The following is a 27,868-nucleotide window of genomic DNA, read 5'->3' as shown; positions in this document are numbered from 1 at the left end:
GTTTTCTTTGTACAGACGACAATGTTGTGTGTGTTCACACGGATCCGCAAAAACGAAAAAAAGTTGGCCAGACTATTTTTTACATTCGGATAAAACATTTTTACACTGTTTTAATTACAATACATTTTTGCACTCTTTTGTGCTGTTATATTCTGGCTTTTTGTACTGATTTTTTTATTTTTTTTATTTATTTATTTCACAAAATGTAAGATCCTAAAATGGATCTTTGGTTATATATTGGTTATGCCCAATATATAATATAACCAAATAGAACCATTGCCTAGGTAAATGAGAATACAATTACAGGATACAAAATCAGGAAAATATCATACACATGAGAATGTCATACAGTAAAACAGTTTTAAGGGCTTTGGAGTTGCTGGATGTAAGGAGAGTGTCCAGGTAGGATTTTAGTTCCTTACGTAAAATGAAAAAGTAGGGCTTAGCACCCTGAAATTTGTATTTGTGTAAGAACATTTTCAAAAAAATATTGTTATCTTTATCAAAGCTGTGATGACCAAATAAAACATCTCAAAGTAAAACTCAATAGCAAACTCTAGTGGAGTGATGGGTATACTATACTTGTTCAAAAACTCATTGCTGCATTCGAGATGAGTTTGGATGTTGGAATATCCTAAATGAAATGTACCACTTCAGATCTCAGTGAGTGACACAAGCCAAAACAAACCAAGCTTGCAAAAATTTGAAACCTTTGTAAAAACAAGCCACTCAGTTTGTTCACAGCTGCTATCCAAGTGTAGAGTATGACACATGTGAACACACCTCTCCTAAACCTGCCATAAAGGTGCAGTGGCAAAATCGCACCAGTCCCTCTTTCGCCACAGCAACCCAAGCTGTCAGTGTGGGGTCGTCTGAAATGTATAGGAATAATTTACCTGACATTGGAAAACAAAATTAGATTAATGTATTATGTTGCAAAAGTTGCAGTTTGTGTTGGTATTTTAGTTTTTCATCTGTTGAGAAGTGATCCAAATATTCGTGGCTTGAAACAGGACGAAAATCGACCGGCTTGTGCTGCATCTCTATGGAGAGGCCATTGTAAGCCGCCATGTTGGCCCATTGTTTTGCCCTCCAGGCCACCGCACAGGTCATGTGACTGAAAACTATGAATAGTGCAATCTGTTTTATCAATACATCTGAAGCTGCAGGCGTGTTTTCTTTCACAAAAGACATTTTTGTCAACATTGGAACACAATGGAACTTTACAAGTCTTTATTTTCGTATGAAAGACATTTTTTTGCAATTGTTATATTATTGTTATTATATAAACAGTATACTCTAACAAAATGCTTTCAGAGCTTTCAGTGGATGAATAAGTTGGGTTGGGATTAAAATGATTGCTCCACCTGTCTGTTGTTTGGTTTTGGTTTCATTTCTTATGAGTATTTACAGTCTCTTTCCTGCTTGCGCTCAGTCGGTTTTATCGATACAAGCTGAAGTTGCAAGCATGTCTTTTTTCACAAGCGGCTTTTCTTCCAACACGGGAACACAGGGAAACACAAATGAGAAATCCTTCAGTAAGTGTCTCTAAGTTTCTTTTACAAGCTCATTGCAGTGTAATGCTGTTACATGCTAATTTATTTTTCTTTTCTTTTTTTTAAAGTTTGTAATAACACTGGAGAAACTGCAGCTTTCGTTGGAGGAGGTAAGAAGTAGCTCTGATATAGAAGACCTTTTGTGAACAGAAAGGACCTCTTTAATTAACAGATTTTCTAATGTTGTCTTATGATTCTCGCATCTTAGAGTAAAAGTATAACTATAGAAGTTTTAATGCTGAATTTCATTGTTTGTGTGATATGGTAGGTTGCATTCTTAGAGGTTACTTCCTCTTCTTGGCCGGGTCAAGATTGTCCATGTCGTAAACCATAGAGGAAAGGCTTCTAAATTGTGAATTGTTGGGGGCGTGATATTTAACCCTTGTGCATCAATTTAAAAAAGTTACTCATAGGTCCAAAGAGGACAAAAATGTCCATGTCAAAAAACGGTCATAAAAAGTTGAAGCTTGGGAGCACAGACTTAACTTTGGTATCATTTTAAAGAATACCCTTGGCAGATTATTGCTGAAGTTAAATCTTTTTTATAAGTAAATCCAAAAAAAAGTTATATAGGTTTAAGTTTATGAAAATTATTTATGAATATTATTTTATATAAAATATATATTTTATGAAACAAGTTGAACTCTAAAACGGCTAGAAAATCAAAGCCATAAATCTAAATAAGTTGTGTTCCAAATTTGAGGTTGATATCTCAAAAAATGAGCTTTCAGTAAGATTTTGTTTGGGCGCAGTACCAGACTTTCCCCATTGGATCCCAGCAAAACTCCTCTGGTCACACAGTGATTGGCTTTGTTATTTGCATTTGAGTTTTTCTCTATCAATACTACAAACACACACATGCGCACAAATTTTTTTTTTTTTATATAACACACATACCAACCACACTCTGACATCCATACCAACACACCCACACAATTATCATTGCATAATTTATCCAACTGGCTCTATAATAGCTCAAAATTCATGCAGTTAACATTAACAAAAAAACAAAAACTTACTCATAGGTCCAAAAGGGACAAAAATGTCCAAGTCAAAAAACTCTCATAAAAATGTTATGCTTGGGAGCAAATACTTAAGTTTGGTCTCATTTTAAAGAAGACCCTTGGCAGATTGTTGTTGAAGTGAAAAAAGTGAAAAACGTGCAACCAAAATTTTTTTATAGAAGTTTAAGTTTATGAAAAATATTTATGAACATTATAATCAATATTTTATATAAAATATATATAAGTATTTTGTGTAACTAGTGCAACATTTTTTTTTTTCAAATGAAATGGGGGTGAAATAGTAAAATTACAATAAAAATAGACACCTGTGCCAAAATTAATGCAGTTAACATTAAAAAAAAAAAAAACTTACTCATAGGTCCAAAAGGGACAAAAATGTCCAAGTCAAAAAACTCTCATAAAAATGTTATGCTTGGGAGCAAATACTTAAGTTTGGTCTCATTTTAAAGAAGACCCTTGGCAGATTGTTGTTGAAGTGAAAAAATTGAAAAAAGTGCAACCAAAAAAATGTTATAGAAGTTTAAGTTTATGAAAAATATTTATGAACATTATAATCAATATAAAGAATATATATTTTATGAAACATTTGGAACTCTAAAACTGATATAAATTCAAAGCCATAAATCTAAACAGGTTGTGTTCCAAATTTGAGGATGATATCTCAAAAAATGAGCTTTCAGTAAGATTTTGTTTGGGCGCAGTACCAGACTTTCCCCATTGGATGCCAGCAAAACTCCACTGGTGAACACAGTGATTGGATTTTCGATTTGCTGTTGAGTTTTTCTCTCTCAAATATTACAAGCACACACATGCACACAAACACATTTTTTTTTTATAACACACATACCAACCACACTTAGACATCCATACCAACAAACCCACACAATTATCGTTGCATAATTTATCCAGTTGGCTCTATAATATGCCGAAGCAGAAAACAGGAATAAAGCGAGTATTTGCTTTATAGGCCTAACCTGAAAAAATGGCACCATCTGATAAAAAAATGGTAAAAATTTCAATTTTGAAGCCTTGCCAACAGAATGAAAGCCTATTAAAAAAGATTGCATCATTTTATAGTTAAACGGCACAGGGATTAAAAAATGCAGTTTTAATGGGTTTCAATGGGGACATTTTTGTCCTTAAGGTCCTGAGAGGAAGTATTTTGTGTAACTAGTGCAAAATAGATTTTTTAAAGAAAATGATGATGAAATAGTAAAATTCCAATAAAAATACACACCCGTGCCAAATTTTATGCAGTTAGCATTAACACAGGCAAAGTGATCAAAAAAACAAAACTGAAAAAGCCAAAAATGTCCTCAAGGATGCACAAGGGTTAAATGATGATTGTTTTCAGCCATCAAATTTACGATCATTCCTGTGATAAGATTGGTGGCAAACAAATGTTTCATAAATCACATGTGAACCATATCGTAAAATTATTTCTTGATCTAATCTCTCAACGTTTCTACGCTAGATTGATAAATGAGGCAAAATGTCCTGGAGAGATGCATATTCATTCACACAAAAAAGTTGTATCTATGAGTATGCATCCCTAAGTCTTTCTATGGCCTGATCTTAGTGTTGTCGAAAGTACTGACTTCGGTACCAAGGTACACTGACATTTTTAAAACACAAATCTGTTTATCAGCGGATGTTAGGCTTTGCAAGCGCTCGGTGAAGACAACATGTTTTTGATGCATTGATCCTTGTAGCCAATCAGAGACATATACAGTATGTTGTTTAAGAATCCGCTCAACAGCGCCGCTCAAAATGATAGAGGGAAATGCTGGTATCGTCACATTTTTAAAATTTCAGTACCGAAGTCGATGGTAACAAATAATTGTGTGTTTGATTTGTCTCAGCCACTGGAAGTGCTTGTATGTCTGTACCTGTTCCTACTCTTCCTCTTAATATTGGTAAGATAATATATAATCCAAAAATATCTTGGGAATACCATGATTTTAAATGTTTCGTCTGAAATTATGTCGCATCTCTCTCTCTCTCTCTCTCTCTCTCTCTCTCTCATTATTCAGTTAAAGGAGGAGTATGTGGAGTTGTTGGTATGTTGGTTAATATTAATACCCTTTAGTAACAGATGAAATCTTATTATAGAGAAGTGAAAAAACACTTGATTGATTTATATGAACAGACATTATATTGTTGTTGTTGTTGTTGTTTACATCATCATCCAAAGTGAATTTCCCACAATGATCCTTGTTCATATGTTTGTATGCAATTTTAGCTTACGTTGCAACAGACAAAACATCGTCTTCCCTTAACTCAGTATGCAACCCTACATCCAGTGGTCAGAAGTGATTCTACAGGAAACCAATGATGGAGATTCATCAGCACATTCCACTACATATATCCCTCACCAGCTTTTTTTCATCTGGGAATTCTTAGCAAAAGAGTATATCATACTTGATTATGTTTAGCATAACTTCACTTGATGATTTAGTTTAACTGTGTATTCATAACCATTCTCTCTGTTCTGCCCTTTTTGTTGCATGTCTTTTTTTAAAATCAACATACAGGATATTCTGTTTCTACTTTGAGGATCAGTTGAGAAAATAGTATATGAATGTTGGTCTCTAAAAGCTTGCTATGATTTGAGGAGTAATGTGTGCACAAACAATGTACTTGGGTAAGATGAAAAAAAAATGTACTGGGGCCTTCAATAAAGACTATCTACTGTAACGTCCTCTCCTATATGCCATGAACATCAAACTGAAGACAAATAATATAAATATAAAACATTATTTTGGTTGTAATCCTGTAACTTCAATGACAAAGATTGTGCAGTGCAGATCATAAATACTAAGAGTAGCAAAGAACATCAAAATACTACAAAAAAATGACATGAAACACACACGCACACATACCGATCAATAGGCAAACTGATGCTTATATGATACAGATATAAGAGCTAACATTTAAACAATGTTATTTTTCTGTTAGTCAGGTAAATTGAAAGAAGTTTCTATAAAACAAGCTTGGTAGAGAGAAAAAAAAAAAAAACTGGTCATCCAGGCTGGCACATTTCAATTTCATTGAAAAGTTTATTTCAAGAAGCATTCAAATCAAGTTTATTTCAAGTACCTATACTCAGTGGTAGATGAAGTACACAAATCAAGTAGCCTGTAAAAGTGCAGATACTAGAGTAATAAAATATTACTCTAGTAAAAGTACAAATTTACTTGATTTTTAAATATTAAAATTATATAAACTTATAACTTATAAAAACTTATATAAACTTATATAACTTATAGAAAATATTAAAATTATATCATTATACACAGGTGCTGGTCATAAAATTAGAATATCATCGAAAAGTTTATTTATTTCAAGAATTCAACTTAACAGGCCTTTATTTGTTATAATTTTGATGATTATGGCTTACAGCTTATGAAACCCACAAAAATTAAAATCCCAGAAAATTAGAATATTACATAAAATCACACAGTAAATACACAGTAATACCATGGTCATTGAAACAGGTTTTGGTTCTTTTGGCAGTGTGGGCCGGTGCAAATCTGATTTTGATTTCGTGGGTTTCATAAGCTGTAAGCCATAATCGTCAAAATTATAAAACAATAAAGGCTTGAAATATCTCACTTTGCATGTAATGAGTCTATATAATATATTAGTTTCACCTGTTAAGTTGAATTCTTGAAATAAATCAACTTTTTGATGATATTCTAATTTTATGACCAGCAACTGTACATTTTTATATAAAGCTACTGCTCAAAATATCCGGAGGAGGGGGAATTGCTGGGTCTAACATCATTATTATGAATTATTATGAATTGTCAGTATATAGCCAGCACTAATTACTAAGGAAGATAGTGAATGCAGATACAAAATGAGTGTATGTAATGAGTGTGTTGACAAACAATAAAAACAGATTTCACATAGGGCTAAACGCATTAACATTTTAAAATGAACGCAATGCAAACAAACTAGTTCCCTTTCAAAAGCTTCTCTCAATGCTGTGTTGAGTTAGTGTTTGAGAACACCTTTGTGTCTGACCGGCAGTGAACACGCCAAGGAACATCACTGGAATGCATGCTCGTCAGAGGCTGTCATTAGATGTGCCACATCTTCTTTTTTACAGTCTATGAGATAAACTCGCACCATCTTTGATATCACTTTGGTCACTGTCACTATGGTTAGGGTAGAGTGGGGCACAACCTAACGCTTTTTGACTTTCTCAGTTTATGTAAACTAAACCTACTTAGGTTTCAGAGTATTTATTTTTTCCCACATTAATTTCACACATGTCTTGTACAATTATGTGGTTTTGTTTTATTAATACAGTATATATATATATATATATATATATATATATATATATATATATATATTTCTTAATATACCCAGAAAGAATGGAAGTGAAATGTGACAACATGCCCCATAAGTGGGGTGCATTGGAACAAGACCATGTGACAGCTTAAAACGCTATCTGATCTAATAAAAACATATACAAGACAAACGTACACAAGTCTCAATAAAATACAAGTATTAACCTTTTCATATTAAATAAGGGCATTTTTTAATAATAAAAAATAAAATATTTTTTTGAGTTTAACAACGAACACACCGGAAAACACAGCTACACAACATAGTTTAAAACAATAATGAATACTTTCTGAACATTGACTCTCAGTCTTTATTCACCTTTTTTTTTCTTTTTTTCTCAATAGAATTCATAAAAGTATATAATAAAATCGCATAGTTCTGATAGAGGTTCATTCTAACGCCGTGTGACAACGTACCCCATCTGCACACCTTTAAACGCGGCTAGTGTCTTCTGTCTAACATATTGGAGATTAAAATAATATCAGATTTGTCTAATTTAAAATAAACACCAAAATAGAGATGAAAAATTAACATAAGTAAGAAATTTACTTTTGCTATGGTTAAATGTTCAGTGCTGATATCATCCAAAGATTTCGGAATTTTGGCGTAATTTTTTCTATAGCGTTGATATGGCAACTAGTAAACTAAGTTTCGTCATGCTAGCATGTGTGGAAGTATTTAAAACAAGTATTACAACTAACCATGAGGCTGTTAGGGCTAGTTGTTTCAACTAACAACAAGCCTTAGTGAATGTAAAACATTAAACACTGGCATCATGTGACACACCTCTGCAAACTAAATGAGACGCATATGTATTTATCTAACAACCAGACTGATCACTCTGAGAACAGGCTTCAATTAGCATTGTGTCCATAATACAAAAAAACACAATAAAACAATGCTGTAATACATAATACAAATACTCTGCTTTTGCATGGATGAATATTATTGTCAAACTAAAGACAAATATTAACATAATAACAATGAAAATTAATAATTATAAAACAAATGTGTGGCAAATTCATGAAAATGCTGTCTGACTCTTGTTTCTCTCTTTCTCTGCTGGTCAGATTGAAGACGTCACGGGAAGCTCTGCATTCTTGACAGTGACGATAAGTGTATTGAGACACACTGGCAGCAATGTGTGTTTGTGAGATCAGAAAATGACAGTTTAAATCTGTGACTCTATAAGAACTGTGGCGAGATGCATGGAGAAATACCTGCTAAACTACAGTGGAGAGTTTTAGACACTTGTGAAAAAAGTGAGATGACTAACAAGTTTCTTGTTAAGGTCCCTGGTCAGGTCAGGGTGTAACAAATGACAAAAACAATACTTCTTAGTTATCCATTTTTATTTTATTTTCTTGTTCGTTTCCATAGCGTTATTCTTTCTGTTTTACAAAATTTATTTTAATTATTTCAAAACAAATATTTTTCTCAAAAGAAACTAAAATAGTTTGGAAGCAAACATCTTCAGGGGTGAGCTAATGCCAACACAATAAACAAACAGTAACTAACTTTTCCCACTAAAATAAGCCAACTTACCTCTACTTACTATACCCCATCTCCTTATCTGCCAATAAACAGGAGAAAAAGTGATGGCCTTTGGCCTACAAAACAAACTCACAGCTTCCCAAATAATTAAGAAGTTACAGATAGGATCTATAGGACGCTGATGTTATAGATAATAAGATCACACTGTATCAAAAGTGGCTAACAGCAGTATGTTAAACAAAAAAGAGAGCACAGAAATCACAATCTGTCGCTTTACATTTCCACCATCTAAAACACACAGCACAACAACAGTCAGTCAAGACTCAAGTGCAATTAAAGAGGCAGAGAGCTCCCTCCAGAGGAATTCTGGGGGAATTTATAATCTTGGTATCATACTTCTCTGGTATAACCAACAGCCTCCCATTACATCCAGGACATCTAAATGAGGTTTAAAAAAAAACCTCTATTAACTAAATCAAATCAATATCGATCACACTTTTGTCATATATATACACTGCTCAAAAAAATTAAAGGAACACTTTGAAAACACATCAGATCTCAATGGGGAAAAATATCATGCTGGATATCTATACTAATATGGACTGGGTAATGTGTTATGAACGAAAGGATGCTACATCGTTTGATGGAAATGAAAATGATCAACCTACAGAGGACTGAATTCAAAGACACCGCGGAAATCTAAGTGAAAAAGTGATGCAGCAGGCTTGTCAATTTTGCTGAAATTTCATTGCAGCAACTCAAAATGGTACTCAGTAGTTTGTATGGCCCCCACGTGCTTGTATGCATGCCTGACAACGTTGGGGCATGCTCCTAATGAGACGACGGATGGTGTCCTGGGGTATTTCCTCCCAGATCTGGACCAGCGCATCACTGAGCTCCTGGACAGTCTGAGGTGCAACCAGGTGATGTCAGATGGACCGAAACACAATGTCCCAGAGGTGTTCTATTGGACGTAGGTCAGGTTAGCGTGGTGGACCTTCAATGGTATCATTCCTTCATCCTCCAGGAACTGCCTGCATGCTCTCGCCACATGAGGCCGGGCATTGTTGTGCACCAGGAGGAACCCAGGACCCACTGCACCAGCATAGGGTCTGACAATGGATCCAAGGATTTCATCCCGATACCTAATGGCAGTCAGGGTGCCATTGTCTAGCCTGCAGAGGTCTGTGCGTCCCTCCATGGATATGCCTCCCCAGACCATCACTGACCCACCACCAAACCGGTCATGCTGAACGATGTTACAGGCAGCATAACATTCTCCACGGCTTCTCCAGACCCTTTCCTGTCTGTCACGTGCTCAGGGTGAACCTGCTCTCATTTGTGAAAACCACAGGGCACCAGAGGCGGACCTGCCAATTCTGGTGTTCAATGGGAAATGCCAATCGAGCTCCCTGGTGCTGGTCAGTGAGCACAGGGCCCACTAGAGGACGTCGGGCCCTCAGGCCACCCTCATGAAGTCTGTTTCTGATTGTTTGGTCAGAGACATTCACACTAGTGGCCTGCTGGAGGTCATTTTGTAGGGCTCTGGCAGTGCTCATCATGTTCCTCCTCGCACAAAGGAGCAGATACCGGTCCTGCTGATGGGTTAAGGACCTTCTACGGCCCTGTCCAGCTCTCCTAGAGTAGCTGTCTGTCTTCCTGGAATCTCCTCCATGCTCTTGAGACTGTGCTGGGAGACACAGCAAACCTTCTGGCAATGGCACGTGTAGTGGCTTTCCTATAAGCCCAGGAAAGGTGGTAAGATGTTCTTCACGCATAATAAAAACAATGCACACAGCGATATTCGTTTGAACAGTGTTTTGTCCATTTAATGCAATGTCTGCTGGCTCAGAGTTTTACAACACATCGGTTCTATGGTAAGAACCATATATTCCCGCCACCTGTCCACTGTGATTCAACCCAAAGTAGCTTAAATACCATGTGAAGGAACAGGTGCGGCTTTACCCACACCACTGAACCACATCGCCATCTAGTGGTGAAGTAATTAAATTACATTTGGCTCCAACACACCGGCCCCATAATTGTAATAATGTAAATTCACAATTAAACAACTTATACATAAGGAGCCATAAATGTCTTTGTATGTGAATTCCAATTTGCTTCAGTGCTCAGCTTCTAGTAGTAGACAGATTTTGGACACAGGCCTATCCAAATGTCCTGTTTTTGTCTTCAGTTGGACTGATCGAACGAATCCATTTTTATCAGGATAGGTTTGAATTACTCTTCCCATCAACCAGGAGCCACGAGGCGCTAAAGGATCCATGATAGCAACAATATCTCCCACGGTAAAGCTTCTTCGTGGTTTTATCCATTTCTGTCTTTCTTGTAGTAATGGTAAATATTCCCTTACCCATCTTTTCCAGAAGAGATACGATAAATATTGTACCTGTCTCCATCGTTTCTTGATGTACAAATCTCCTTCATCGAAAACTCCAGGGATCCTTAGTGGTTTAGTTTTTAGAAGGAGAATATGATTAGGCGTAAGTGCCTCCAGATCATTCACATCGTCAGAGGCTTTCGTTATAGGACGGGCGTTAAGGATTGCTTCTATCTCACACAGAAGAGTTTGAAAGCTTTCATCATCCATAGATTGCTGTTTAATGGTTGAATGCAATACCTTTTTCACAAGCCGAATAAGCCTCTCCCAAATTCCACCGAAGTGAGACCCGGCAGGAGGGTTAAATATCCACGTAAGTCCCCTTGATGACAATGCATGCTGGATCTTATTATGGTCTAACCCAGTAACAGCTTCCCTCAGCTCCCGCTCAGCTCCGACAAAATTGGTACCATTATCTGATCTCAACTGAGCGACTTGACCACGACGACACATAAACCGGCGAATGGCATTAATACAGGAGTCTGTATTTAATGTATAGGCCATCTCCAGATGGACAGCCCTGCTTGCCATGCAGGTGAAAATGACCCCGTAACGCTTAATTGTTCCTCGACCTCTCTTGATTTCAATGGGTCCAAAGTAATCAACACCAACGTTTGTAAATGGTGGTAAATCGGGCAAAAGTCTCTCCGCTGGCAAGTCAGACATTTTTTGCTCTCCGATCTTTCCTTGAAGGCGACGACATGTGACGCAGTCAGAGATTATTTTCCGACAAGCGGAATTAGCGTTAGTTATCCAGTAACGCTTACGAAGAAATTACAACATATAATTTCTTCCTGCATGGCCCAATTGCTGATGCACATGCTTCAAGATAAGTTGAGAAATAGCCTGGTCTTTAGACAATATAACTGGATGCTTTTCTTCCTCAGGCATGGCAGCCCTAGCCAGTCTCCCTCCTACTCTCAAAAGACCATTTTCCAGCACTGGATCAAGCCGAAAGATGTCACTCTTTTTCTTGACAGTAGCCCCGTTTACATGTAGCATTGTATTCCGATTATAACCAGGTGCAAGTCCAATCAGAATGAAAATGCTCCATGTCAACACCTCAATCGGAATAAAAATGCTCAAACCGATTGAAATTTCAGTCGGATTGAAGGGGGTGGAATAAACCTTTTCATGAACCGATCAAACGAAAGATTACACCATGTAAACGAGCTGATCCGATTACTTTGAGCGTACGTCTTTCTGCGCATGCCTGGTTTTGCGCCAGATAATTCTGTCAGCTAACATAATGCCTTCTGTTTGTGATCCGTTGTGGATTCAGATCACCGAATAAGGTAGGAATATTTATACCCGATGCAAAAAACTATGCACGCTAACCATTACCATAGTAAACATGGTAAATATGTACGCTTGAAGAAATCAGACAAATCATAATCCTGTTTTTATTTTATCTGTCAGTAGCCTATGTCTCGGACTATCCTTTTTTTCTCTGACTGAAAATATAACTGTATCCTTCTGGGAGAGAGTGCTAAAGCTCCTCAGGTCATATTTTTGGTGGCATATTTGTAGAAATTAACATTCTTTCTAAATGTGATGTAAATACGTCCTGTTACTAGGCTACCAAATAAACAGAAACAGACGCGAATAAGTTGTGTGTCCTCTTTCTTTTGTGAATGTTCACAAACGTCATAAAAGGTTAATCACTTTATTTCTGTGTGACTAATGTGCAATTTTGACACAAATTAATTCATTATGATTAATGTATAGCTTTTTATTGTAAACCTGTGGTAAAACATCTATTCTTGGGTTTTAAATATTTAATTAAACAACAAAAATGCTAGCAAACAGTCGCTCTTGTTTTGCGATCACGCTGTTTCTAGTGATTTCTTTCTGATCAGTTTTCTGATAAAACTTCCTTTTTTTCTTCTTTTTTTTTTTTACAATAATAATATATATTTAATTATATGCTATAATGAGTGTGATATGAGTATGAGAATGAAAAACTGATGCAAATACAAAACAAGACAATAATTAACAAAGAACAATAGCCTACACAATACAATAAAACGGCCCTTTTATGGCTCGCAATGGCCCGACAGTGGAAACGCGGCTGATGCCTACAACTAACGCAACAATTAAGTGATGCACCATCTTGACAGGATTGAAAACGTGGAAATAATGAGCTTCCAGATCCGGCAGACAAGCTGTGTGCGCATGTCAGAAAATGACTTCGATTGAAAGCGTCAGCACATGTAAACACCAGATCGGTTTAGATAATATCCCATGTAAACAGTCAACCGGAATCCGTCAATCAGAACGATCTCAATCAGAATAGCAAAAAAGTGTGCATGTAAACGGGGCTATAGGCTCCTGCCTTCAATGCAATAATCTCATCAGAAAATCTTTCTTGTTGACAATATCGAATTATAACAATTTCTGCTCTCATGAGATCATCAGCAGTCAATGCTTTGCAATCCATTTTAGCCTTCATCTTTCTTGTTGCATGAGACCTTTTTGCTTCAGTGTTTGGGACGTCCTTTGTACAAGTAGATGCTTGTAAAGCCTTCCTCTGTTTCACAAGCTGCACAAGCATTTCCTTGATCTTGAGCATCCATGCTACAGAGATTTTAAGTTTTGCCAAATCAGAAAAATAGCTGAAGAGCTGACTGGTAGGAGACTTTGAAACCTGACAGGCAAAGGCATGTACAGTGTATTCTACCTTAACTTCCCGGTCATCTATAGGTATTGACAACGGATTCATGTTGGACTTGGGCCATTCTTCTTCTTCCTTTAAAAGAAAATCAGGTCCCTTAAGCCATCTCTCACATGCTAAAAACTCTTCAGCACCAAGACCCCTAGATGCCTCATCCGCCGGATTCAGACTTGACTTTATGTGCCTCCATTGCACAACATCTGTTGAGTCTCTTATGGCAGCCACTCTATTTGCTACAAAGGTGTGGAACCGCTTAGTTTCATTTTGGATATATCTCAGTACAGTCATGCTGTCTGTCCAGAATACAGATGAATCCAAATTAATCTGCAACTCCCTTTTTAGCATTCTATCCACTCGTACAGCGAGAACAGCAGCCGTAAGTTCCAACCTCGGGATTGTCATCTGTTTTAGTGGAGCAACTCTTGATTTTCCTAAGATAAATGCCACTACAGTCCTTTTTTCACTATTCACCAACCTCAAGTATGGCTATGGGACGGTGTCATTCTCGCTGGCATCCGAGAAGTGGTGAAGCTGAGCGTGTTTGGCTGGACCAAAGTCCTTGGGCTTTATACACCGGTTTACTTTCAGTGCTGCTATACAGTGCAGGTTAGCCAGCCATCTTGTCCATCGCTGAGAGAAGGCCTGTGGAATCTTATCATCCCAGCCAACATTGCACTTGCACATTTCTTGAAGTACCTGTTTTACAGGCAGAGTAAATGGGGAAAGAAACCCCAAGGGGTCATAAATGGAACTAACCACAGACAACATGCCACGTCTTGTGTGAGGATGCTCCTTTATGGATAACCTGAAGGTAAATGTATCCTTTTCGGTGCACCAAATCAAACCAAGTACTCTTTCCATTGGAAGATCATCTTTATCCAAGTCAAGCTCTTTAATTGCCTTTGATCTCTGTTCTTCTGGAATGCTTGACACAACAACACGACTATTACTCAACCATTTTAACAGCGGAAATCCTCCCCTTGCACAAGCAGCAATGAGATTCTGAGCCAAATGGAGTGCTTCAGCTTCTGTAGGCAAAGATGTTAAGCAGTCATCCATATAAAAGTTATGAAGAATTGTGTTTAGAACACAAGGATCAAAGTGAGCTTGATGGTCATGTGCAATCCTCCTCAATGCATAATTAGCACAGCTGGGCGAGGACACTGCCCCAAAAAGATGAACTTTCATCCGATATTCCGTAGCGTTCCGTGTAATATCACCACTAGGATACCACAAAAAACGCAGAAAGTCCACATGTTTCTGGGAAACCTTTACCTGATGAAACATAGATTGTATATCAGCTGTCAAAGCAACAGGCTCCCGTCTGAATCTTGTAAGAATTCCCAGCAGAGAGTTGGTGAGATAGGGACCTTGCAGCAGCTGACTATTTAGCGAAATTCCTTTAAATACTGCACCACAATCGAACACTACTCTTAGCGTTTTCTTTTTCGGATGATACACTCCGTGGTGTGGTATGTACCAAACCTTACCATCTTCTCGTTTCAACTGGTGAGGTGGTACTACCTCTGCATATCCCTTGTCAATGACGTCAGACAGAAAAGATGTATACTCCTGCTGATATTCTCGATTTTTTTTAAACTTCCTTTGTAGACCCAGAACGCGTTGTTCTACAACACTACGGTTGTTTGGCATGACGACATCAGGAGACTTAAAAGGTAAGTCAATACAATAATTACCCTCCTCAAACTTGATTGTGGATTCCATTACTTCCATGAACTGTTGGTCATTTTTTGACATGGTAACATCATTGTCTGACAGTTTCTCATTAAAATCATGATTGTATTGAGCAATCAACAGATCCTCCAGCCTGGCAACAGAGATCCGATTAGCAGTGACTACAGGACAGCCAGTCTCTCCTTTGTCACTACTACCACCTCTAAGTGGCCCATTCACGACCCACCCCAATAGGGTCTTGACAGCATAGGGTCCCCCACCTTGGCTGTTAATGATTTCCCACGGTTCCATAAGATTTGATGCATTGAGACCAATCAACAACTCAACTTCTGCATTAATACTGGGAATTCTGATACTCTCCAGATATGGATAATCCTTTAAGTCATCTAAAGTGAGGATGTTATTTTTGCTCACGGGCATTGATGGTTGACTATACAGTTCTGGTAAATCCACAAAGGTCGGTCCATCCAAGCTTGAAATTTGAAGACCACGGACCATGAACGTGTCTACGGATTTTTCTTGGCCTAAAGTACGGAGCAGTATGGAGCTTTTTGTTCCTGTAAGATTCAGTTTTCTCATAAGATGTTCTGTACAGAAACTGGCTGAACTTCCTGGATCCAAAAACGCATAGGTGTTGATGATCTTACTGCCTGAATTCACCTTGCCTTGTACTGGGATGATAGACAGAACACACTCCCTGTTCCCGGCCCCATTTTGACCACACGCCTGCAAAGCAGCCAGAGCATTTGTTACTGGTAATGGTGATGGTTCACTTTTGGTTTCTATGTGAAGCAAGGTGGGATGCCTTTGACTGCAGACATCACAAATTAATGGGTTTCTGCAATCTTTACTTACATGTCCAATCTTCAAGCAACCAAAACAGGATCGATTTTCTTTTAAAACGCTCAGTTTTTCTCTGTGTGTCATGTTCTTTAGACGAGAACACCTATCCAATGAATGGCCGCCTTTACAGATAATACACAATTTATTGATGTTCTTTTGTTGAGCAGAACTAGTGTAGGTATGTTGTACTTCAGATGGATACAGCTGTGAAACAGTATGTACAGCTGCAACAGTTGCAAGACCTTTACTAGTAGATTTAGGCTGAGCTTTAGCATGAGATGAAAAGGATGCCTGTCCACTCTGTAGATCTCCAAATAATGGATGGGAAAGAATCTTTACCTGATGCTCAATAAACCTCACCAAATCAGAAAACATGGCCCTGTTGCCGTGACGCTCCTGTAACTCACAAGCAACAGCCCTCCACTTTTCTCGGAATTTGTAAGGCAGTTTGATCAAAATGAGTCGAAGGTTAGATGGAACATTAATTTCCTCCATTTGCTGTAAGTCTTCCATTACGTTACAACAACTTCGCAGAAAAATGGAAAAAGACTCCAAAGCATCAACATCTTCACCCTTTATTACAGGCCAGCGCATGACCTTCTCCATATATGCTGCTGTTACTTTAATTTCACTGCCAAAATGTTCTTTAAGCAGATTCTTTGCTCGATTGTATCCTTGATCAGCTCTCATATTGTAACAACTACGGACTAACTCTCTTGGCCGTCCTCTTGTATATTGTTCTAGATAGTAAAGGCATTCTTGCTTGTCCCCAGTTTTCTTTTCAATGGCTTGTTCAAAAGCTTTAACAAAGGAGCCATACTGCAATGGATCTCCATCAAACTCCAATATCCTTCGAGGTGGAAGAGAAACCAAAGCTTGCTGTTGCAACAATTGAGCGGCAATGTTAGTTTGCTGTTGTACAACATCGTACAAGGTAGAATTTTGAGTAGAAACCGGAGTAGTCATTTGTGGAGGCAACAAATATGGCGTCTGAATGTTATCTTTAGGCCTGTAGGAACTTAAATTTTGCTGCTTTGCAGATGAAGATTTACAATTCATTGAGGCTGGTGCTTGAGTTTGCATGCTTGATCTCTCCTTTGGACGTACAACCAAATTGTCATGTTGAGTACTTCCATTTCTTGGCTGTAAAGACGTCTTTGAGTTAGAGCATTTACTTGAGGAGCATGATTTTACATGTTTCGCGTAATACGCATTCATTGGATCCTCTTCTTTACTCATTCGTTCAACACTTCCTTCACTCATTTGCAGTACAGACAATTTTGCAGTGGCAATTGCTAATTGTGTTTCCATTTCTAATTGTTCCTTTTCTCTCCGCACTTTCTCCTTTTGTCTTTGGAGATCTTCCTCTTTGGCCTCAAGAACATGCATTTTTTTCAAAGCAGCAACAGATTGCAAAAGGGCTGCCTTTTCAGCTTTAGCTTTGAGACGAGCAGATGCAGTGCTTGAAGCCTTTGAAGAACCTGACGAGGAATGCGTTTTAAAGCGAGATCCTTGCTTTGAAGCATTAGATACACTGTCATCAGGATCTACATTTGTGTCTATTAAAGACATTCCATCCTCATATAAAACTCCAGCATCGGATAACCATTGTTTGACATCAGTGATAAACTCATTATTTTCTTTCAATTTGCCAGCAAGCCACTTTTGTTGCTGTTCCCACTCAGTTTTAAGCATTGGCATTTTCAGCAATGAATTATGAGTTTCAACAGCATCTTTACACAGTGTTTCATAATTCTGGAAATATTTTTGCACAACAGAAACAGTTTCTTTGGTCACTTTTCCAGAAATAAGATCATTGATCCTTTGTTTAAGTTGATTTGTTTGAGTGAACTTTGATTTACATTGCTTTTGTAAATTCTCAATAGACAATGAAACACCTTTATCAGTCATTTTCCTGACTCTTTTCTCTGTTCCAACAGCACTGTTTCTCTCAGTAACAGCATGACCATGCACTGAATTAATTTCAACAACATCGGCATCATCCGTTTCACTCGTGATTTCATCATCATTCATTTCTCTAATGACACTCATTGCACTCTTACAAGCGTTTCCTTTAAAGCACGTTCAATAAGCCATAAAGCGAAGATAATGATACTGAACAAAGCAAGATCCACTCCAACACAACATACAACAAGCTGAAAGTATTGTTGATTGTAGAAGAACGTAATCAGTCAAGCTCAAGCCGCGATTCAAACTTCTTCCTGAATCAGAATCTCATAATGCGATAAATATCGATCAAAGTAGTTCACTCACCGGCGTTTCGTAGAGCTTCTTGAGATTTCTCCAGATGTGCCAGCTTAAAACATACATACTTTGTTCAGTTCAAGACGATAAGACTCTGCAACCCATCAGGTAAGCGATCCACACTCCAGTAGTAGTCACTCACTCTGCCATGTGCGCAAGTCAACCTTTTTTCCATTCACAGAATTCCTCCGTCCATTCCAATGCACAAGAAACTCAATTCCAAACGATATCCTCTTAGTCCGAGAAGGTTCTTACTTTTGTAGTGGCTTTCCTATAAGCCCAGGAAAGGTGGTAAGATGTTCTTCACGCATAATAAAAACAATGCACACAGCGATATTCGTTTGAACAGTGTTTTGTCCATTTAATGCAATGTCTGCTGGCTCAGAGTTTTACAATACATCGGTTCTATGGTAAGAACCATATATTCCCGCCACCTGTCCACTGTGATTCAACCCAAAGTAGCTTAAATACCATGTGAAGGAACAGGTGCGGCTTTACCCACACCACTGAACCACATCGCCATCTAGTGGTGAAGTAATTAAATTACATTTGGCTCCAACAGCACGTATTGATGAGCCATCCTGAAGGAGCTGGACTGCGTGCGCAACCTCTGTAGGTTCCAGGTATCGCCTCATGCTACCAGTAGTGACACTGACCCTAGCCAAATGCAAAACTGGTGAAACAGTCCAAAAAGATGAGTAGGGAAAAAATGTCAGTGGCCTCCACCTGTAAAACCATTCCTGTTTTGGGGGTTGTCTCACTGTTGCCCATCTAGTGCACCTGCTGTTAATGTCATTAACACTAAAGCAGCTGAAACTGATTACCAACCCCCTCTGTTACTTAAAGGCACAATATGTATTTTTTTTTTTGCTTTAAAAATATAAAAAATCACTATATCTATGTTATATATTTTTTAAAGTTGTGTATTTACATTATCCCGACAGTTCCAATTAAATTCTAAATCCAGAGAAATTAATATTTTAATTCGAAGACACGGACCGTGTCTTTATTTCCGTTATGTCGCAGTCAATGGCGTCATATCCGCGTTTTCCCTGGTTTCCGCCTATGGTTTCCGCTCGTACTGCCATGGTAACCAGAGCTATGAGCAGAGCCCTCTGATTAACCAAAGCGACAGACGCAGACAACTGTGGAGTTCGCAATGTTGTTTCGTTCAAACATTATGGACCATGGCAAGCAGACTTTGGATAAAAAAGGAGAACTAAAACGAGAATCAATATCAGCGCAGTGTTTTCGAGATGCCGAGAGCTCCCATAGACAGTATACGAGAGCTCCACGTCCGAGACTTCGATCGCTCCTACATGTACTTTATTAAACAGGTGAGCACATTTACATAAAACTAACCAATGTTATATAGTTCAACAATGATAAAATGTTATAATATGATCTGTATGTTATTCTCATGTTGATGTAGCTTACTGCTAGTCTCATACAGACAGACTAACACATAAATTTCAACACAATTCAAATGCAGTTTAGTGTGCTAAATGTAATGTTAGACCAAGTGAAACAGCGCTGCGTTAGGCTACCTCACAAGTTTAATTTGTCTAATAAACTGACCTGTGGGTGGTAATTCTGCACTCGCGTGTAACGTTAGTTCGGTTGAATGAAATGTCCATATTCCTTTTATATCCGCGGGAGCTCGCGTCGCGTGTGGAGCTGATAGCTGTCTCTTAGCAATCCCGACCTGCTTCATATCACAGTCATGATAAAAGCATCGATGTATTCACTCATCCATAAACATTATTAGATCGGCCGGCTTGACGTTGACGACAAGATCCATAATTCTTAGCATGTGTTGCGTCATCAAACTACGCCTTTGTTATTGTAAGACGTTAGCAACCCCTAGTGGACAAAAAAATTCCATACTGTACGTTTAACTGACCAGATCAATATCCCAGGAGTTTAATTGACTTGATGCTATTCTCTGATTAAAAAGTGTTCCCTTTATTTTTTTGAGCAGTGTATATATATATATATATATATATATATATATATATATATATATATATACGCACATAAAAAAAATAAAAAATAAAAAAAATAAAAAATATATATATACATATATATTTTTTTTGTGTGTGTGTGTGTGTGTGTGTGTGTGCGTGTGTGTGAAAATACTAACATGTAGGCTATGCTGTAAATTTATGACAGAAGTCAAGAAGCTTAATGAATATGTCAGTGACAATTTAATTGATATTCAATGTTCACTGGGATATTTGTAGTGTTAAATGTCTTGATGAAGTGTTTAGTGCCTTATATAAAAAACATTCTATTCTTTACTCTTTTAAAAAAAAAAATTTTTTATGAAAACAGCTAAATCATATGATTTTGAAAGATGAATACAGAAAGTTCTCTTACGAGAGGTCTCTCGTACTGCGTAAGATATCTTACGCTAGGGGAAAATACTTTTTCCGCGAGATATTGAAGCCAAAAATTATCCTTAATTTTGTAATAATGCAAAACGCGTTGCGGCAGCATGCAGACATAGGCGAGACAGCTCGCGCGCCTATTGGCTGCTCTGCGGCAACTGCAGCAGCCTATCGAGCGAGGCCTGGCGTGACGCCAGACCCAATCAGGGCACTTCGCGCCCGCTGCGTCACGTCCCGCCGAAATGGGCGTGGTCTAGGCCTATAAATACCGCTCGCAGGCAGCTATTATCTGATTTTTCATCCTTCAAGCGAAGCACACGCATCGCTGGAGCCGGAGAAGAAGCCGCGCCATCTGAGAGAGAGCACCTTCAGCGGGACGAGTCACTGAAGTCGCTGGCCGCGCCGCCTTCCTGCCTTCCTGCTGCGCTTTCCGGCGCTTATATCCTTTCCTTATTACACTGTACTTTTGTGTGTGTGTGTCGCCGCCGCGACACACATTCTAAAAGAGCTAGCGTCTTTTTAAAGATGCCTTCCTGCGGCTCGTGCAGAGCCACACTCAGCGACGGGGACCGCCACGTGGTTTGCGTTTCCTGCCTGGGTGAGGAACATGCAGCTCTCGCGCTCGCTGACGGCGGCTGCCCTCACTGCGAGCCGATGGCAATGGCGACTCTGAGGACTCGCCTAGCCTTCTTCACCGAGACTGCTCCCCCGCCCGCCGCGGCATCACGCCGTAAAAAGCGTCGTGCCCAGCGGGCCCCGGAACCCTCCCTCAGCCGCCAAAGCTCGCCGGTTCGCCCGCCTGCTTCCCCGGCTTCGTCAGCCTCGCTTCCTGACGGACAGCGGCCGCCGTCTGCCGCCGCTTCCGTTGACTTCGTGGATGAGGAAGCCCTGCTGGGAGAGGATGATTCCTGCTCTATCCTGGCGTCAGGCAGTGAGGATTGGGCGGGCTCTGAGGACCCCGCGCCCCCTGCCCGCATGTCTTCAGGCAAGAGAGCGTCCATCGAGACGGAGCTCATGCGAGTACTCGCACAGGCCGCGGCGAGCCTCGGCCTCGAGTGGTCTTCGCTTGAGCAGCCCGCTCACAACCGGCTGGATGGATTTTTCCTGCCGGGGGAGCGCGCTTCGCCTGCGTCCAGACCGGCGCCTTTTCTTCCTGAGTTACACGAAGAAGTCGCCAAGTCCTGGAACGCCCCCTATTCGGCTAGAGTGCGTCCTGCTGTTTCTTTGGCATTCTCCACTGTTGACGATGCCAAGAACAAAGGATACCTTTCGCTGCCGCCGGTCGAAGAGGCGATAGCGACCCACTTATGCCCGCCCTCTGCTGGACGGCGTGCTAAGTCGGCCCTACCCTCTAAAGCTTGCCGCACGACGTCAAGCCTGCTCCGCCGCGCTTTCTCCGCCGCCGGGCAAGCTGCGTCAGCGCTGCACACCATGGCAACGCTTCAGATCTTCCAGGCCGATCTCCTCCGTAAGCTGGATGAGGAAGGGCCTGACGCGATCTGCGTGCCGGACTTAAGGAGTGCCACGGACCTCGCTCTCCGTGCTACTAAGTCTGCAGCGCAAGCCATTGGACGGAATATGGCCTCTCTCATCGTGACTGAGAGACATCTTTGGCTGACGCTCTCGGAAATGGCCGAGTCTGAGCGCACCGCGTTCCTCGACGCCCCGCTTTCCGCCACAGGCCTCTTTGGATCCTCCGTCAAGGATTTCGCGGAGAGATTCGCAGAGGTACAGAAAGCGTCACAGGCTATGAAGCACTTCCTCCCGAAGCGCTCCAGCTCTGCAGCGGGCCGTGCGAAACCGTCTGCTCAGAGCTCACAGCCACCGTCCACTGCCTCCACTTCACAGCGCCGCCAGGCCCGAAGCGCGAGACCGCGCTCCCGCTCATCCAGTCGCCGCCCCGCTGTACGTGGCCCGCGACCTAGGTGAAGCCCGAGCCCCCGAAGTCGTCCTAGCACAGCTAGGAAAACGACGGTGTTTAAGTCCCGCTGCGGCCAGACTCACACCAAAGCTATTCGCTCGTCCAGTTCCAGCAAATGTGACTGTTCCAGTGTTTTCTGCAGCCAACAAGTCGGTTCTGTCACCCGCTTGCCTGCACAAAAATGCCGTTTTCACGGCTACCCAGATAATTCCCCAAAAGAGTGTATTTTCTGGTGTCCCGGCCACGGCCGATGGTGTTTCATGTGTAGTAAGAATGCCCACTACCCAGTGCCCATCCCTACACACAAACACAGCCTGTCACACAGGGCTCGCGCACATAAAACCGACTCAGATCGGTTGCGCTTCAAACATGGTGAAAGTGCCCACTACACAGTGCCCACTAACACCGCGTTATGCATGTCTCACGGTTTCTGTAAAAACGAAACCAATGTGCACTCGCTTCACGCAAGCGAACGATGTTTTCGGTGTGATAAATGTGCCCGCTGCCCCGCGCCCACATCCACACATAGACATGACAGTTCCCACGGGAACCGCCCAGCCCTCCCCCTCGCGGCTGACCACCGCAGAGGAGTCGAGCGCGGGCAATCTGCCCGCTGTTATCAGCGCGCCCCATGCCTCAAATGTCACGAGCGCGATGCTTGTGTTGCAGCACGCCGAAGCCTCTCCATCACTGACCGAGCGGAGCGCGCTTCGTATTCGACCCCTAGCTACCCATGCAGACGCATGGGCAAAGCTGCCCGGGGTTTCGAAGTGGGTGCTGAACATTATAAAAAGAGGCTATTCGCTGCAGTTTCGCCGACGCCCTCGCCGCTATGTGGCGCGCGTCGAGACCACGGTAAAAACAGAAGTAGCACATTTACTTCGAGCCGAAGTGACGAAACTATTGAGCAAAGGGGCCATAGAGCCTCTCTCTCAAGTTCAGAGCGAAGGGGGGCTATACAGCAGATACTTCCTGGTACCGAAAAAAGACGGGGGTCTCAGACCCATACTAGATCTAAGGCACCTGAACAAAGTGCTTGTGAAGCGACAGTTCAGGATGCTCACGACCAGACAAATCCTTGTGCAGATTCGCCAAGGAGATTGGTTTGTGTCAATAGATCTGAAAGACGCGTATTTTCAAATACAGATAGCGTCACGTCACAGGCGATATTTGAGATTCGCCTTCGAGGGCCAGGCATATCAGTACACAGTCCTGCCATTCGGTTTGTCCCTGGCACCCCGTACATTTACGAAGTGCATGGACGCGGTGCTCGCACCCCTCAGAATGAGAGGCATACGAGTGCTGAACTATTTGGACGATTGGCTGATTCTAGCGCAATCTCGCGCAGTGCTCATAGAACACACGACCATTTTACTCGATCACCTCGAGGATTTGGGTCTCAGTGTCAATTGGGCGAAGAGCTCTCTGTTACCCAGTCAGAAGATATCTTTCCTGGGCACAGAATTGGACTCGCTGTCCATGATAGCGCGACTATCACCACAGCGCGCGGTAGACATTCAACGCACAGCGAACGCGTTTCGCTGCGGCGCGTCTGTCCCGCTCAAGAAATTTCAGAAGATGCTAGGTCTCATGGCCTCAGCATCGTCAGTGCTCCAGCTGGGCCTGCTCCGCATGCGCCCGCTGCAGTTTTGGCTGAAAGCGCGAGTCCCACGCAGAGCGTGGGCATCCGGTTCGCTTCGCCTCAGGGTCAATCAGAAGTGCGTCACAGCTCTGAAACCTTGGAGAGCGAACGACTGGTACCAATTAGGTGTAAGCCTGGGGACTTCCTCGAGGGTGAAAGTGGTGTCCACGGACGCGTCCACCTCGGGATGGGGAGCGCTGCTCGAGGGCAGACCGTTCTTCGGCCAGTGGTCGGAACGGGAGAAGCTCCTGCACATAAACTGCCTCGAAATGCTGGCAGTAGACAACGCGCTGACGCGTTTTTTGTCCCCAGATAAAAGGACGCCACGTCTTGGTCCGTTCGGACAACATGTCTGTGGTGTCCTACATAAATCGCCAGGGCGGCCTCAGGTCCAAGAACCTGTACAGGCTGGCAGAACGCCTCCTGGTATGGGCTCAGTGCAACCTGCGCTCGCTCAGAGCAGCGCACGTGCCAGGGCTCTTGAACATAGGACCGGACAGACTGTCCAGGAACAATGTTCCGGCAGGCGAGTGGTCTCTACACCCACAGACAGTTCAACTGCTGTGGAAGAAATTCGGCAGAGCGGAAGTAGACCTGTTTGCGTCTCAAGAAAACGCTCACTGTCAGGAATTTTTCTCAAAGAGCAGGAGCGCACTGGCCCATGCGTGGCCCCGCCGCCCGCTCTATGCTTTTCCCCCCGTCTCTCTCCTGCCTCAGGCGATAGAACGGATCAGGGAAGAAGGATGCTCAGTACTGCTGGTGGCACCGTTCTGGAAAAACCAACCTTGGTTCCCAGTCGTGATGCAGTTAGCAAGTACTGCCCCGTGGCCAGTACCAGTGAGGAGAGACCTCCTCTCACAGGCCCACGGTTCGATCTGGCATCCTCACCCGGAACTGTGGTCCCTTCATGTCTGGGCCATCAACGGGTACATGTTGGACTCCCTGAAGGAGTATTAAACACGATCACGCAGGCTAGAGCTCCGTCTACGAGACGACTCTACTCCTCGAAATGGTCAGTGTTTTCGGGCTGGTGCACAGCCCGTGGTGTGTCACCCACACACTGTGGTGTGGCGGAGGTGCTTTCCTTTCTACAAGAGCTGTTGGATGGGGGCAGGGCCCCCTCCACGCTCAAAGTTTATGTGGCGGCTATAGCAGCGTTCTCAGAAACAACGCTTGGTCAGTCAATAGGAAGGAACGATTTAGTCATCCGCTTCCTTAGAGGGGCTAAGAGACTGAATCCTCCCAGACCTCCCTCAGTCCCCGTATGGGACCTTTCTACGGTTCTGGAAGCCATGAAAGGTGCGCCATTTGAGCCTTTACAGTCAATCGATTTGAAACACCTGTCTTTCAAGACGGTGTTTTTGCTGGCTCTCGCTTCGGTGAAGCGCATAGGGGATCTGCACACGCTCTCTGTGAGCGCGGCGTGCATGGAGTTTGGGCCTAATGACTCGAAAGTTATACTCAAACCTAAGCACGGTTATGTTCCGAAATCCCTCAACACACCGTTTAGGGCGCAGGTTATCTCCCTGTCAGCCCTACTGGTCCCTGATGAGGAAAGAGACGCGAGCCTCCTCTGCCCAGTCAGGGCATTACGAGCTTATGTGTCTCGCTCGTCTGTTTTCAGACAGACGGAGCAGCTTTTTGTTTCGTTTAGCGGACGTTCTAAGGGACTAGCCGCGTCGAAACAGAGCCTATCCAGATGGATAGTTGATGCTATAGCGCTGGCATACGCCTCCAAGGGCGTGCAGTGCCCGTTGGGTGTCAGAGCGCACTCCACGAGAGGCATGGCCTCTTCGTGGGCCTGGTCAAGTGGGATTGCCTTGCAAGATATTTGTATGGCGGCAGGCTGGGCCTCCCCGTCTACATTTATAAGGTTTTATAACCTAGAGGTTCCCGCCCTGCAGGCCAGGCTGCTGTCGGTCTAAGTTTACCAGTATTGTCTGACCTGATGCTATCAGCTCAGAATGCTGCGTCTACTGAGCACAGCTCAATGTTCGACAGTAAAAAAGTAGCAGCACGAGATGTGCCTGGGCAGACTGTGTAAGACCCACATTCCCCCATCAGTTCAGGCCGTACCCCGCCCTGTCTGTATGATGAAACTCGCGTCTCAGCGACGCTACCATATGTGGAAGAGTGCGGCTTCGCCCCTCCCTCTTCCTGGACTCCCTGTGAGTTCCCTGAGTGATTATGCACTATATGTACCCCGGGCTTTCGCCCTTGGGTCTTTGGTGTCAGATCTCAGCATGCACGGCGTTTTGCATTGGGTCCCCTAGCGTAAGATATCTTACGCAGTACGAGAGACCTCTCGTAAGAGAACGTACTCGGTTACTAACGTAACCTCGGTTCTCTCTAGAAGAGGGAACGAGTACTGCGTATCTTGCCGTGCATGCACACGCTCTGGTTGCTTCGATGATGAAAAACCAGATAATAGCTGCCTGCGAGCGGTATTTATAGGCCTAGACCACGCCCATTTCGGCGGGACGTGACGCAGCGGGCGCGAAGTGCCCTGATTGGGTCTGGCGTCACGCCAGGCCTCGCTCGATAGGCTGCTGCAGTTGCCGCAGAGCAGCCAATAGGCGCACGAGCTGTCTCGCCTATGTCTGCATGCTGCCGCAACGCGTTTTGCATTATTACAAAATTAAGGATAATTTTTGGCTTCAATATCTCGCGGAAAAAGGATTTTCCCCTAGCGTAAGATATCTTACGCAGTACTCGTTCCCTCTTCTAGAGAGAACCGAGGTTACGTTAGTAACCGAGTACGTTTTCTGTAATGGGTAGTTTTACAAATACATCAATGCCCCTCAAATCAGACATTTTCCACTGTTTTCTGTATGATTGTGACAAACTCTTATCTATCAGGAATGACCAGCAGAGTAGCTCTGATACACTGAATGATTGTAACGTTCCCTGTTTTGTTCACTGTGTTTTTGTTCATGGACTTTTAGTTTGTATTTTGCCCTGTTTTGTTCTTGTTTCCTGTTCTTGGTGCCATGTTTGTAGTTCTTTGAAGTTTTTTTGTTGTTTTAGTCTTGATTGTCCCCATGTTTGTTTTGTGAAACCCTTAACCCCTCTGTGTATAGTGTTTCTTGTGTTCATTGTTGGTTGTTGTCCTTATATGCATCTTTTTATTGTTTATCAATTGTTTTGTTGATTTTTTTGTATGTTTCTTTCTATTAGTTTTGTCAATAAACATTGACAAAACACCTGCTCTCTCTGTTTATTCAGAACTGCTGTAAAATATTACCTGGAGGTTAATGACCACTGACCTGTAGAATTATTAAAAAAGACATACAGTATTCTCAATGAATGTCCAAACGAAACCAGGCAAACAAAATTGGTTGAGAGATTCTGATTAACATTTATCTTAAAAAGAAATGACAAATCACACTGTTCTTTGTGTAAATTACATATCGCTGCACTGGAGTCTAACAATGTGAGTTTGCATGATTGAGTTTTAATAATTACTAAATATTTCCTAATCTTAAGGTGCATTTAATGCATTAAGAGGGAATCCAGTCCATGAATTGGTGTTGCTAAAAAAATGAATTATAAAATGTGAAACCATATAATTTACTTATTTTGTGGTTTAAAGAGTGTGTTGTTAAT

At 41.8% G+C, this 27,868-nt stretch overlaps 2 long non-coding RNA genes across 2 annotated transcripts in view; both read left to right on the top strand.

Annotated features, from left to right (window-relative positions):
* LOC307169413 overlaps positions 1–27,868 on the top strand; it is a 93,529-nt gene that overhangs the window by 49,487 nt on the left and 16,174 nt on the right. The gene's annotated exons all lie outside the window — the stretch shown is intronic.
* LOC307170302 lies at positions 1,184–5,276 on the top strand. Its single transcript, XR_013823340.1, has 5 exons — positions 1,184–1,538; positions 1,625–1,666; positions 4,444–4,497; positions 4,615–4,641; positions 4,824–5,276. It is a non-coding gene; the product is annotated as an uncharacterized lncRNA (long non-coding RNA).

This window comes from Squalius cephalus, assembly GCF_949319135.1.
Source record: "Squalius cephalus genome assembly, chromosome: 13".
In the NCBI taxonomy this organism is placed as follows: domain Eukaryota; kingdom Metazoa; phylum Chordata; class Actinopteri; order Cypriniformes; family Leuciscidae; genus Squalius; species Squalius cephalus.
This window is presented reverse-complemented; position numbering and strand designations above follow the sequence as displayed.